We start from the raw sequence: 12,023 nt of genomic DNA on the forward strand, positions 1-12,023 counted from the left end.
AAAGCTGGAATAAGAGCAATGACTGCCTTGCCTGATAAAACTGCTACTGCATACATCTGTAATCTTCAATCAATAACACCTGATGCAGAAAACAGAAAAGGGGGAGATGCGGTAGTTCAGTCAAGGTGGTGGCAAAAATATTAGGGGAAAAATATTAGAGAAAGTTATAGAAAATAGTCACAGATCTTGCAAGGCCGGAAGATTTTGTAAAAGCCTCAGGGTAGAATAACAGCTGAAGGCAGCTAATCCCCTTTACCTTTAGTTGATAAAGAAAAGAAAATAACAAAGAAATGTAAGGGAATTTACCTAAATAGCCTGTTTACTCATGTGGTCCTAAAAGCTAACCTTTAATCTTTCGCTTGCCAGATGGCTTTTTGGGGGGAGGGTGACCAGATTTATCACCTGCAAATGGTGTTTGCTTTAGGTCTCAGAACCTGGCCTTCAATCTACTCTCTAATGTTGTTGACTCAAATCTTTTGTCATTTAATGTGTGCTGAATAAAGGCCAGCGAGGCCAGGAGACAAGGACAGTAGCTGCTAACTCTTTACAGCACTCTCCTGGAGTATCTGTGAGTGACCATGAACACCCATAGCCCACTCTCTCATGGTATTCTGTGTCTGAGTGAATTTATTCATCCGTCGTGGGGTCAGCATCTGCCTGTCAAACCCCAACACTCGTACCATTTTTCAGCTCCATAAGGTCATTTATGTCCTTCTCTAAACTGGTTATTTTAGTTAGCAGTTCCTGTAACCTTTTATCAAGGTTCTCAGCTTCCCGGCATTGGGTTAGAATATGCTCCTTTAGCTTGGAGGAATCTGTTATGACCCACCTTCTGAAGCCTACTTCTGTCAATTCATCAAGCTCATTCTCCATCTAGTTTTGTTTCCTTGCTGGCAAGAAAGTGTAATCCTTAGGAGGAGATGAGGCGTTCTTAGGATTTTCAGCCTTTTTGTGTTGGTTTTTCCTTATCTTTGTGGATTTGTCTACTTTTGGTCTCTGATGTCGGTGGCCTTTGGATGGGGTTTTTGAGTTGTCATCCTTTTTGTTTATGTTGATGCTATTGCTTTCTGTTTGTTAGTTTTCTTTTTACCAGTCAGGCCCCTGTGCTGCAGGTCGGCTGGAGTTTGCTGGAGGTGCACTCCAGACCCTATTTGCCTGAGTATCATGAGCAGAGGCTGCAGAACAGCAAAGATTGCTGCCTGTTCCTTCCTCTGGAAACTTCATCAAGAGGGCACCCTGCAGATGCCAGCCAGAGCTCTGCTGTATGAGGTGTCTGTCAAACCCTGCTGGGAGGTGTGTTTCAGTCAGGAGGTCCGGGGGTTAGGGACCACTTGAGGAGACTGTCTGTCCCTTAGCAGAGCTTGAGAACTATTCCAGGAGATCTTCTGCCTTCTTAAGAGCTGGCAGGCAGGAATATTTAAGTCTGCTGAAGCTGTGCCCATAGCCTCCCCTTCCTCCAGGTCCTCTGTCCCAGGGAGATGGGAATTTTATCTATAAGCCCCTAACTGGGGCTGCTGCCTTTCTTTTAGAGATGTCCTGCCCAGGGGGGAGGAATCTAGAGAGGCAGTCTGGCTACAGAGGCTTTGTGGTACTGTGGTAGGCTTTGCCTAGTTCAAACTTCTTGGTTGCTTTGTTTACTATGTGAGGGGAAAACCACCTACTCAAGCCTCAGTAATGGTGGATGCCCCTCCCCCACAAAGCTTGAGTGTCCCAGGTAGACTTCAGACTGTTGTACTGACAGCGAGAATTTCAAGCCAGTGGATCATAGCTTGTTAGGCTCTGTGGGTGTGGGATCCACTGGGCAAGACCACTCAGCTCCCTGGCTTCAGCCTCCTTTCCAGGGGAGTGAATGGTTTTGTCTCACTGTCATTCCAGGTACCACTGGGGTATGAAAAAAAAAAACTCTTGCAGCTAGCTTGGTGTCTGCCCAAATAGCTTAAAACCCAGGGCTGTGCTGGTGTAGTGGGCACCTGAGGGAATCTTCTGGTCTCTGGGTTGCAAAGACTATAGGAAAACTGTAGTATCTGGGCTGAATAACTCTATGGCACAGTCCTCACGGCTTCCCTTAGCTAGGGGAGGGAATTCCCCAACTCCTTGCACTTCCCAAGTGAGGTGACGCCACACCCTACTTCGGCTTGCCCTCCATGGGCTACACCTACTGTCTAATCAGTCCCAGTCAGATGAGACAGGTATCTTAGTTGGAAATGCAGAAATCAACCACCTTCTGCATTGGTCTTGCTGGGAGCTGCAGACCAGAGCTGTTGCTATTTAGCCATCTTGGCCAGGAATCCTGCTATCTTATTTTTTAAAGACAGTTTTTCTAGTTTATTTTATAAGGGAACTAACAGCAATCCACTGCTTTACTCTTGGTAACTTTGGCTCTCATCTAACTTAGGAAACTGTGGCCAGGACACTGGGGAAAATTTACAAGTAACTGCATGATCTCAGACATTACATCACTTTATATCACTTTGTCATATTATTCCTATGAAACATACTGGATTATGTTTTTTTAAAACTCTAGAACAGTCTGGGGAAAGTATCACAAAATATAACAGCCCCATGCCTACTCTTCTCTTTTAAAGACGAGACTTTTAAAGACCTTACTTATGACTGGGCATAAGTAAAATAATGAGTTTTTCCATTTTTGCATTTCCCCCTCATTACCTGCTTGTTCCTGACTTCCTGGCCACGTACGGTGCTCTCTAGATTGTTCTCCTCTATCTTGGCCACAAGATTGCGCTCTCAATGCTCATCTATATATAGTTCAATATCACTGAGACCCTGACTACATTGAACCTCCTGTGAATATAATTTTGTCTCTCACAAGTGTTCTGATGCTGTTTAGACAATGTTAACAGGACAAATCGGTAAGTGAATTAGCACATTGGAGTAAGACTAAGAAAATGCTTGAAAATTTACTTTCTGAGTGTTACAGTCATTGTTTTCTGACTCAAGAGTTCTTTGCTTAGAGCAAAGTGACTCTTTCTGATGTTGAATTACATTACATATATTCTTGCATACTACATCTATTCATAGAGCTATCCCTGATTTTGATAGGGGATTCTGCGATAAATCTAAGTAGGGCTTCTACTTCTCACTTATCTTTGTCCTAAACACATTTCCTTGCTCTCCAGACATCTTGAAACTTGAATATATAAACAACGTATAGTTAGAAAGGGTATTATGTGACAGAAAGTGTCTGCCTTTGAAATCAAGATATGTTTGAGTCCCTACTCAGTCACTTACTATGTGGGTGATCTTGGTGGATTCTTTTAAAGTCTGCTATCTTAAACTTTATTATCTAAAATGGAGGTCAGAATTCTTGCTTATCTGTTTTGTAGGTTCATTGCAAATATTAAATAATTCATTTTATGCAAAAATATGTAACGTGTATTCATTTATTCAACAAATACTTATAGGTTGCCAATATCTGCCTTTTATTTTGTGGCAAAAAAGAAAAAGTTATTGATCTTATAATTTTATCATCAAATTTTTCAATTGTTCTCCTGGCTTAATAACCTGGAAATATTATTACCACGAAAGAGTTTCTGAAATTACTGTCATATCATATTACATGCTGATATGGCCCATGCATGTCATTCAATGATGAAATATCTTTACTATCTTCATGATACACCTTTTTTTTCCCCCTTTAAAATTGAACTGTATTCTCCATATGATATAATCCACATAGAATCTACAGGAAAACAGACTCTGTTTCTCTGTGTCAACATCACTTTTTGCACCCTGTATTGAATTGTGAATATTTGCTCCATACTTCTGTTTAACAGGCAGAAGGCTGTGACTACTAGAAATCATTCATGTTTGCATCCTCCTCACTTAGCATGGAAATGTCAAAGCAATTGTTTTGAAAAGGTTGGTTCAGGACTCATTAATGGATAATTTCAATGAAATTGGCCACTAAATTTCTAACAGACAGGCACAAATTCACTTATCCTTCAATTTTACTAATGCTGCAGAAGTGGATGCTTTAAATTTTACTAAAATGTTCTTAAAATCTTAAAAGTGTTACAAAATATAATAGTCCCATGCCTACACTTCTTTTTTAAAACCCAGGCTTTAAGTACGACTTGGCATAAGTAAAATAAAATAGTTCTTAAAATCTTTAATAAGAAAATTTCAAATAAACAGATTATTTACTATATATTGATCATAAAACTCCATAGTGTGAAACTCATACAACACATGTGATTATTATTTTTTGATGATAACTACTAGCTCTAGGGCTTTATGTTAGGGAGCAAGTATGTGCCAGTACCTCAGAAACAACACATTTTTACTATTAAAAATGTATCGCCTGACATTATAAATTTCTAATATGGTAAACTACTTAATATTATTCATCATAAATATAAAGACTTAAAATGTTTGTGAATTAGGTCATTTTTACAGAGTCTTATGCTCTGGAATAGTTAATATTTATAATTTATAATTTACATTTGCCCAAATATAAATTTTATTGACAAAATATGGGTCCTATTTTTCATTTGCAACCATTTAACCCAAAATGAAAAGCACAGACATGCCAGGAGTGTTGTTGCCATGCATGTCACTAATTAGAAGGCCCAGAGTGATGAGGAGTAGCAGGGGTTTTACTTTCTTTGTCTGGTGAAGTCTGTCCGCAAGAGTTGGAGTTCAATGAGGTTTTCGGCATATTATTCTCATTAAACCATGCAGGAATTTCATTTTACAAATCCAATTAATACAAATAGATGGTTGGTGGCAAAATCCCTGCCTGTTACACCACAATTTTTCATTTACTTTGCAGACTGGAAATTACTGAAGCAGAGTTCACTGCATTTCAGGACAGAACTACCACAGGCAAAGTGTTCAGGCAAACCGCAGGCACCTTGGGCAAGAATGTGCATTCTCTGCAAACGTCTCAATTTACAGGGAAAAAACACAGGTAAATTTTGAAAAAATGTTTTCATTTTTAACTTTCATTAGAAAATTTGAAGCACCTCCAAATTTTATAATTAATTGAAGCATTGGTGACTTTCTATTTTTAAAAAGAGAAGTATTTAAAAAACTCAGTGAAGCTCAGTGTATGTCAGTACTATTCACAGATTTAAATTAAAGTGGTTTGCAGAGAGAAAAGTACTGTTATCTGGCATTACCTTGTTGGGATTTTTAATTGCCAGTTTTTCATCTGGATTTTCTATGCTCCTAAGCTAGACCTCATTCAGTAGTGAGATATATAGCATAAGAAGGAACATTACTCTTGGATATAAATGCATAAAAATGATTTTTAAAAATCAGAGATGCTTTAGAAGCTAACAGTATATCCAAAAGCAGCCTAGGATAGACAATCATTGCTATATTATTTTTTCAAAATTTAAGAAGTATGAATATTACTGTAAGCAAAAAAAAAGTTTTCTGAGGCTGACTTTTTTCTCTGTCCTTCCTTATAATAGGCAGCTTCTGAATCAGTGACACTATAATTCTCCTCTTAAAAACTTTCATAAAAAAATTTGCTAAAAAGGAAGCAGAAATATTACTGAGAAACCAATTTTGAAGGAATACCAAGTGAACATTTATGAAGATACCATGGGATATTCTGGGGGAAAATGCTGTTAAAGCATTATACTTACTAGGTACTTATAGATCCTTAGAATGGATTGGGATGAAAGATTAGCACATCTTTACTAGATATTCTGAATGCCAGCAATATGCAGTGACTGTCAGGGTTGACACTGTAATACAAGCATTGAGATCTTCAGAGTTTCTGGGTTGGTTTCAATATTCTCTTTTCAATGGTTGTAGAAACTGTCATTCTGGCATATTCTGAGTAAGTCAAAAAAAGGGCCCTTCACAAAAAATCTCCCATATTGCTCCTCCAAATCCCTCACCACTTTCCCTTAACAATAACTCAATGCTGCCCCCAAATCAGTCTTATTCTTAAACACTGCTCATGAAGGTGTATTATTATCTTGAATCTATTTCTGAAAACAATTTGGTAAAGAAACAAGTTTTATACCAAAGTTAAACCCTAGTCAAGAGTCACTATGGCCAGGCATGGTGGTTTATGCCTATAATCCCAGCACTTTGGAGGCCAAGGTGGCAAATCACCTAAGGTGAAAAGTTTGAGACCAGACTGGCCAACATGGTGAAACCCTGTCTCTACCAAAAATACAAAACTTAGCCAAGAATGGTGGTGGGTGCCTGTAATCCCAGCAACTCAGGAGGCTGAGGCAGGGAGAATTGCTTAAACCCAGAAGGCAGAGGTTGCAATGAGTGTAGATCGTGCCAGTGCATTCCAGCCTGGGTGACAGTGAGACTTTGCCTCAAAAAAAAAAAAAAAAAAAAAAAAAAAAAAAGAGTTATTATATGTTTGATGATTAGAAATAGAAAAATTTTAAAGGTTCATAATATTCTGATACACATAAACACATACTATAAATGGTAGCCTTTATCAATAGGTCAGTTTAAATAATCAAATACAAGAAAATACCAAAGAGATTAAAAATTACTTAGAAACACATAGAAAAGGTTTTAGTTATTTTAAATTCTCTGTATTTGTGTTAAACGCAGTAAATAAAACAAAGGCTTCAGAAGTACTTATGAGAACTGTAATGCTGAGATTTGATAGGGAAAAAGCAAAAAGATAAAGAAAATTACAATAGTGGTTTTCTAATTTTAGAAGATTTATTTGCTGTGCTTATAGTTAGAGAGCACAACCAATAACAGGAATAGTTCTGAATTACCTAAAACCCTCCTCACCGTTTTAGCAGAACCTTATTCACCAGAGGTATCTCTTACTAAATGTAAATAACATCTAGTGCAGTGTAATAACTTTGCTGTTATGTGGTACTTCTGCCAGTAAAAAGTTTTTAACTACTGAAATTTGAAACTAAATATAAAACAAACAAAATAGCATGAGTAAAGTACATTTTGATAATGTTTATTTCCTTCTGGTTGTTTCCTGAAAACTCTAACAAGATAAAATATTTAAAAATATTTATAGCATGTTGTGCTTTGGATATACTTTGTTCTCACTCAAACTCATGTTGAAATTTGATCCTCAATGTGACAGTGTTAGGAGGTGGTGCCTAATGGGAGGTCTTTGAGTCTTTTAGGCTGATCCCTCATAAATGCTTTGGTGTCATTCTTCCTGGCCGTGGGTGAGTTCTTGCTTTCATGAGACTAGATGAGCTTCCACAGAAATGGATTTGTTCCTGCAACAGCGAGTTGTTACAAAGCAGGATGCCCACTAGGTTTTGCCACTTTGCATGTGTCTACTTCTCCTTTGGCCTTCTCCACCATGTTTTGATCAAGTGGATGGATCTCACCAGAAGCTTAGACCCACTCCAAGACACATTACAATCAAATTGTCAAAAATTAAGGAAAAAGAGGGAATACTGAAACCTGCAAGGAAAAAGTGCATTGTTATGTATAAGGAGACCTCTCCATGACGCTATGAGGATTTTTCAACAGAAACTTAGTAGGTCAGAAGGAACTCAATGATATATTTCAAAAGCTGACAGAAAGAAAAAGAAAACCTATCAACTAAGAATACTACACTCGGCAATCTTACTCTTCAAAAGTGAAGAATAAACACTTACTCAGACAAAAGCTGAGGAAATTTATCACCGCTAGACCTGCCTTACAAAAAAATGCTAAAAAGAATTTTTGAAACTGAAAATAATGCCACTTAGTAGCAATATGAAAACATATAAAAATAAAAAACTCACTGGTAAAACTAGATAGTCAAACTTATACTGTAATGGTGGTGTGAAATTCAATTATATCTAGCATAAAGGTTAAAAGGCAAAAGTATTGAGGGAATGGGTTCTTTTTCCAGGTCCACGAGGGGGTGTAGTTTTAAGGGCAAGAATTTCCCAGCACCATGTCTCCCTCTCATCTCTTTCCATTCGGGAGATTTCACGGTTTATGTTTGAATTTGCAGGTGCAGGAAGAAACTAACAGTCAATCACCCCAGTGGAAGTTTAGAGGAACTCCTTTCATTGGCCAGAGGAACTTGGGAAGGTGGGAATTTCTCCCAGGATAAATTCCCCTGCTCCTTCACCCACAGCGGATTTCCAGCTCTCTGGAATCCCCTCCCACATGGTGGGAGCTCCCTTTCCCCTCTGTGATTTCCCCTCTGGAATCCCCTTCCATACTCTTTGTGTAAGTCTTTCTCTTCTTCTCTTTTCCCTACCTAAATAAAATCACCTTTCTGCAACACTTCTTCGGTCCAATATTTACTTTTATGAGCGTATGGTGCACCTGCAGTGGTCCCATTGCTTAGTCTTTAAGAGATTGAAGACCAAGAACCCAGCATTCTCTTGGGGGAGCTGTGCCTCACCAGCATCCAAGAAAAAAACCGGTTACAGTATTACAAAAAACTGTAGCTAAAATAATTTGTTAAGATGCACAGGCTTTAAAAGATATGAAAACAAATTGTGTTGGGAGAAGTAAAGGTGTAGAGTTTGTGCAAATAATCAAAGTAAAGTTGTTATCAGCTTAAAATATCCTGTTAATAGTGTAATATATTTTATGTGTTTCATGTAACCAGAAAGTAAAACTCTTAGTAGATACATAAAAGACAAAAAGAGAGTATTTCAAGGCATACCACTATGGAAAATCATCAACCCAAAAAGAAAGACAGCAAAAGAAGAACAAATAGTCTACAAATTAATTAGTAAACAATTAACATATGGAAACAAGAAGGCTTTATCTAAGTAATTTATTTGAATGTAAATTGATTGGATTTTCCAATCAAAAGACATCAAGTGGCTGAATGGATAAAAATACAAAGACCCAACTACATCCTGTCTACGAGAAACTCACCTCTAAGGACACAAACTGAAAGTGAAAGAATGGACAGATATTCTATACAAATGGAAAACAAAAGAAGCAAGAGTAGGTATACTTAGACAAAATAGACTTTAAAAATTGTAAAAAGAGGCAAAGAAAGTTATTATACATTGATAGAGGGGTCAATTTATCAAAAAGCTACAACAACTCTAAATATATATGCACCCAACATTGGAACACCATACTAAATTAGACAAAAATTGATGGAGCTAAATATAAGCATAGACTACAATATAACACTAGGAGGATACTTTAATACCCCACTCTCAAAAATGAACAGATCATCCAGACAAAAGATCAGTTAAAAAACACTGGATTTGAACTACATTTTCCACCAGATGGACCTAACAGATATTTATAGAACACTTTATCAAACAGCAACAGAATACATGTTCTTCTCAAGTACACACAGCACATTCTCCAAAATAGATCATTTGTTAGTCCACAAAACAAGATTTACCAAATTCAGGATTATTTAAACCATATTAAGTATCTTTTCTGACCATAATAACATGAAACTAGAAATCAGTAATAGAGAAATCATGAAACACTCATACATACGTGAAAATCAAACATGCTCCTAAACATCCAAGGGGTGAAAAAGGAATATGAAAAAGTAAATTAAAACATATACCGAGTCAAACAAAAATTTAAATACAACATGCCAAAATCTATGGTGTACAGTGAAACAGTTCTCTCTCTCTTTTTTTGGGGGGTGGGGTGCTGGAGTCTCACTCTGTCACCCAGGCTGGAGGGCAATGGTGTGATCTCGGCTCACTGTCACCTCTGCCTTCCAGGTTCAAGTGATTCTTCTGCCTCAGCCTCCTGAATAGCTGAGATTACAGGCACCCACCAACACATCCAGCTAATTTTTTTTGTAGTTTGAATAGAGTTGGGGTTTCACCATGTTGGTCAGGATGATCTCGAACACCTGACCTCAAGTGACCCACCTGCTTTGGCCTCCCAAAGTGCTGGTTAACAGGAGTGAGACACTGTGTCCAGCCAAAACAGTTCTAAGAGATAAGTTTATAGCAATAAGTACCTATATCAGAAAAGAATAGGCCAGGCATAGTGGCTCACGTCTGTAATCCAAGCATTTTGGAGGCCAAGGCAGGAGGATCACCTGAGGTCAGGAGTTCAAGACCAGCCTTAACAACATGGTGAAACCCTGTCTCTAAAAAAAAAAATTTTTTTTTTTAAATAAATACCCCAATGTTACACCTCAAGGAAATAAGAAAAAAAAATAAGCTCAGAATTAGCAGAAGAAATAAACTAAAGATCAGAGAAAAAAATAAAAGACTAGAAAAGCAACAGGAAAAAAACCCTAAAATTTGATTTTTTGAAAAGATAAATCAACAAAACTTTCACAAGACTAACAAGGAGAGAAGACTCAATATTAGAAATGTAAGAGGAGTTATTACAACTGATGCCACAGAAATACAAAGGGTCATGAGAGCACTAAGAGCAACTACAGATGCTCCTTGACTAAAGGAGAACCATGTCTCAATAAATTCATTATAAGTTAAAATATCAAAAGCTGAAAATGCATTTAATACACCTAACCTACCTGACATCATAGCTTAGGCCAGTCTACTGTAAATATGTTCAGAACACTTATATTAGCTTACAATGGGCAAAATTATGTGGCAACACAGTACACTATAAAGTATTTGTGGTTTACCCTCAGAATCATGTGGCTGACTGGGAACTTCAGCTTTCTGACACTGTCCAGCATTGTGAAAGAGTATCACACCAGTTATTACTAGTTCAGGAAAATGTTAAAATTTGAAGTACAATTTATTCTGAATGAGTATGCCTTTTGCATCATTGCAAAGTTGAAAAATAATAAATCAAACCATAGTAAGTGAGGGACCACCTGCAAACACCAACAAATTGAATAACCTGAAATAAATAAATTGGTAGAAACATGCAATATTCCAACACTGAATCAGAAGAAATAGAACATCTGAGCAGATTAATAATGAGTAAGAAGACATACTAATAAATCATCTCTCAAGAATTCTACCAAGATTTTAAAGTAGAACAAATACGAATCTCCTTCCTAAACTCTTCCAAAAGACTGAAAAACGGGGGTCTACTTTCAAACTCATTTTATAAAGCTACAATTACCCTGACACCAAGGCTACACAAGGAAACCATAACAAAAAAAGAAAATGACAAAGCAATATCCTTGATAGACACAAATGCAAAAGTCATCAAGAAAACATTAGCAAACAAAATCCAACAGTACATTAAAAAGATCATTCACTGTGACCAAGCAGGATTCATCCTCAGGATGCAAGGATGGTTCAGCCTATGTAAATCATTCATTGTTATCCACCATAAAAACAAAATGAAGGACAAAAATCACACAATCATTTCAATGGATGCAGAAAAAGCACTAGGCAAAATTTGACGCTTTTTTCATAGTGAAAACTTTCATCTAACTAGTTATAAAAGGAATCTACCTCAAAACAACAAAGGTCATATATGACAAGTCCACAGCTAACATGTGCAGAATGTGTAGGTTTCTTACATAGGTAAATGTGTACTTTGGTGGTTTGCTGCAGAGATCATCCCATTACCCAAGTATTAAGCCCAGCACTAGCTATTTTTCCTGAACCTCTCCCCACTCGCACTGTCCAGCCTCTCCATGTGTTTATGTGTTCTCAAGCTAATATGATTCTCAATGGTGAAAATTTGAGTTTTTCCTCTAAGATCAGAAATAAAACAAAGATGCCCAGTCTGGCTACTTCTATTCTGCACAGCACTAGAAGTTCTAGTCAAACCAATTAGGCAAGAAAAAGAGATTCAAGGAACCACTTAGGAAAGAAAAAAGTGAAATTGTCACTGTTTGCTGATGACAGGATCTTAAATACAGGAAACCCTAACGACTTCACGAAAAATCTCTTAGAACTGGTAAACAAACTCAGTAAAGTTGCAGGTTACAAAATCAATATACAAAAATCAGTAGTGTTTCTGGACATTAACAATAAACTATCTGAAAAAGAAATTAAGAAAACAACCAAATTTACAATAGCATTAATAGAATTTAGAAAAGGAGGCAAAAGATCCATAAACTGAAAACTATAAAACATTGATGAAATAAATTGGAGACACAGATAAATGGAAAGGTAACCCATGTTTACGAATGAAAGAGTTAATATGGTGAAAATGTCCAT

The sequence above is a fragment of the Cebus imitator genome, unplaced genomic scaffold (assembly GCF_001604975.1).
Source record: "Cebus imitator isolate Cc_AM_T3 unplaced genomic scaffold, Cebus_imitator-1.0 Scaffold26, whole genome shotgun sequence".
Classification (NCBI taxonomy): Eukaryota; Metazoa; Chordata; class Mammalia; order Primates; family Cebidae; genus Cebus; species Cebus imitator.